The 3,683-nt window shown below is 34.8% G+C and overlaps 1 pseudogene; it reads right to left on the bottom strand.

The window, feature by feature from the left end:
* Positions 1–1,319: 1,319 nt before the first annotated feature.
* Positions 1,320–2,087, bottom strand: LOC119511311 (annotated as a pseudogene).
* Positions 2,088–3,683: the final 1,596 nt, after the last annotated feature.

Raw genomic sequence — 3,683 nt, 5'->3', positions numbered from 1 at the left:
CAGAGTTATTAATCTTTTTGATTAGGGTGTGACCTCTTGATTGAATATTTCCATGGGGATTTCACCCCACCCATTCAGGGTAATTCTTGATTAGTTCACTGGAGTCCTTTAAAGGGAGCTCATGCAGAGAGCAGCTAAGAGATACTTTTGGAGAGACGCTTGCTGATGTTTGGAGATACTTGGAGATGCAGAAAGAAGGACATTTGGAGATGCTAAGCTAAGAGATGAGGCCCAAAGTTTGCCCTGGAGAAGCTAAGAGAGGACTCACAGACAGAGAGAAACATCCTGGGAGAACAAGCAAGAATTCAGAGGAGCTGAGAGAGACATTTTGGAGAAAGTCACTTTGAAACATAATCGGGGAGCAAAGGACCAACAGATGACAGCCACATGCCTTCCCACCTGACAGAGGTGTTCCAGATGCCATCAGCCATTCTTCAGTGAAGATATCCTCTTGCTGATGTGTTAGTTTGTAACTTTGCAGCTTAATAAATCCCCTTTATAAAAGCCAATCCATTTCTGGTATTTTGCATAACAGCAGCATTAGCAAACCAGAACAGGGTACAAGGTTCATTTTGTTTCTCATATGAACATCCAATTGTTTCATCACTATTTGTTGAAAAGACTTTCTCCCATTCAATTACCCTAGCACCTTTGTTGAAAACTGATAGATCATGTAATTGTGGATCTATGTCTTCATTCATTATTCTGATTCATTGATCTGTTTGTTCTTATGAACCACACTATCTTGATTAATGTGGCTTTATAGTGAGTCTTGGAAGACAGGTAGTGTACATAAAGAAGCTTTGGTCTTCTTTATCAACATTCTTTTGGACATTACAGGCCATTTGCACTTTTATATAAATTTTTCATATAAATTCAAGATCAACTTATCAATTTCTATGAATAAGCCTGTTAGGATGACAAGCGAGATGGCTTTTAATCTAGATTAATTTGGGGGAAATGGGCACCCTAACAATATTGAGTCTTTCAGTCCTTGGACATGCTATATCCCTCCATTTACTTAGGTCTTTGTTAATTTCTCTCAGCAATATTCTGTAGTTTTCAGTATAGAGTTTTGCAAATCTTTTATCAGATTTATTCCTAAACATTTTGTGGTTTTCAATTCTATTTTAGATAGAATTTTAAAATTTCATGTTCCAGTTGGGTTTTTTGTTGTGGTGGTGATGGTGGTGATTATCATATGGCAATATAATTTACTTTTGTATATTTTTGTATTATTGACATTTGTATCTTTTTTCCTGCAGTTCTGTTTATCACAACTTTAATGATTCTGAAGAGATTCTACTGTCTGAATTTTTTCATTCATTCAGGTGTTTTGCTTGATGTCTAATATGACCAGTAATAAAACTTGCAACGATCCCTCTTGCAATCTAAAAACAACAGGAATTTTCTTTACTAGACAGGCAGTTATGAAGTTATCTGGAAGTAACTGTCCATCTGAAAGGAATTGGTCATCTTTTCCTTGATCTCCACATTTATTTTGATCTGATTCCAAATATCCATTAAGGGCTTTTTTGCCCCTAGAACAAAGCACCAGGTTGCAAATTGAAGCAGATGCCAACATAGATTTGTATTTTCCTGGATTCTTCAAACCACAAATCAGAGCTCTATGACCTCCCATGGAATGGCCAAAAATAGATATTGGTTCCACTGGGAAACTGGCATTTATGAGTTTGGGAAGCTCCTCTGTTACATAAGAGTGCATTCTATAGTTCGTTTTACAAGGGTCTTCAGTGGCATCCACATAAAATCCAGCATCAGTGCCAAAGTCCCAGCTGTCATCTTCTTTAATATTGCAGCCACAAGAGCTGGTGTCTGGAGCAATGAGGACAAGACCATGTTCTGAGGCAGCTTGATGGTTACCAGATTTTGATACAAAATTTTGTTCTGTGTAAGTTAAGCCAGACAGCCAGTATAGTGTTTTCCAGTTTCTACCTTTGGTGGTTAAGTACAAAGCAAACTTCATTTTGTAGTTCAGCTCAACACTGTCATGTTCAAACACTTTCTGCAACCTCCCTTCCCCCCTCCAAAAAGCACTTGTTGCTGAAAATCTGTTTCAATGCCATTTTTCTCCTGTTCAATTGCTACTGGCTTTTTTTGTCTGCACCAAAGGGTAGAGAATCCTTGGGGGGAAGTGGGTGGCAGACATTTGTATTTGTATATTCACCTTATTTTGTACTTGAGTCCTGAGTCACAAAAGTCACATATTTATTCTGGAATGTTTTTAAGATTATTCCTTAAGATTTTCTATCTAATTATGTCATTTAGGAAAACACACAATTTTATGTTTTCTTTTCCAATCTTTACACCTTTAATTTCTTTTTCATGCATTATTGTAATGTCTAGGATTTCACATGTAATGTAAATAGAAGTGGTGAGAGCAGACTTCCTTGCCTTGTTCTCACTGTTAGGAGGAAGCATTCAGGTTATGATATTAGTTGTAAGTTTTTCTGGATATCCCATTATCAGAAGTTTATTTCTATTCCTAATTTGCTAGGAATTTTTCCCAAAAATGGATATCAAATTTTTTCAAATGCTTTTCCTATATCTGTTGAGGTGATTATGTCATTCTTTTTTTAACATATCAATGTGGTGAATTACATCAATTGATTATCAAATGTTAACTCAATCTTGCATTATGGGGATAAATCCCAGTTGATTATGACATATTATCCTTGTCATATATTGCTGGATTCAATTTGCTAATACTTTAAAAGATGTTTACATCTACATTCATGAGCAATATTCATCTAAAATTTCTGGTTTTGTGTTGCATCTGTCAAGTTTTGTATCAGGGTTGGACTGGCCTCAAAAAGTCACAGAATGTTTTCTACTTCCTCTCTATTCTGAAAGAGTTTGTATAAGATTCATATTATTTCTTCCTTAAATGGTTCATAGAATTCACCAGGGAAAACACCTTATACCTGGAATTTTCAATGTGTGACACTTTTGATAACAATTTCAATTTCTGTGCTAGATTCACCACTGTTCAGATTTTCTGTTTCTTCTTGTGTTAGCTTTGGTAAGTTGTGTCTCTCAAGGATTTTGACCTTCCTATATAGGTTGTCAAATGTATTGATATGAAGTTGTTCATAATATTCCCATATTATCATTTTGGTAATGTATGTAGACTGCAGTATCCTCTCTTTTATATCTCATATGGGTTATTTGCATTTTCTCCATTTCTTGCTATGGATTTATCAGTTTTGTTAACATTTTCAAATAACAAATTTCAGCCTTCTAAATTTCCACATAGTTTGCTCTTAATTTCATTGATTTCTGCTCCTCATCATTTCCTTTCTCCTACCTATCTTGGGTTGAATTCCTTCTCTTTTTTGAGATCCTTAAGGTGGAAACTATGATCAGTGATATTTAGGCATTTCTTTCTAATGTAAGTAATTAAAGCTATGAATGTTCACCTAAGTACTGCTTTCACTATCTCTCACACATTTTTTTTTATTTTTCTATGATCCATTTATTCACATTTTATGTTTGTTTTTATTTTTTCTTTTCTTACTGATTTTGGGAAATCTTTATATATTTCGGAAATTAGCCTTGCCTGTGAAATGTGTTGTGTAATTATTTTGCATTTGTCAGTTACCTTCTTATTTGCCTATGGTGAGTTGTTGTTTCTTTTTTTTTCATTTTTATTGAGATTGTTC

Source organism: Choloepus didactylus, chromosome 16, assembly GCF_015220235.1.
Source record: "Choloepus didactylus isolate mChoDid1 chromosome 16, mChoDid1.pri, whole genome shotgun sequence".
Lineage (NCBI taxonomy): Eukaryota > Metazoa > Chordata > Mammalia > Pilosa > Megalonychidae > Choloepus > Choloepus didactylus.
This window is presented reverse-complemented; position numbering and strand designations above follow the sequence as displayed.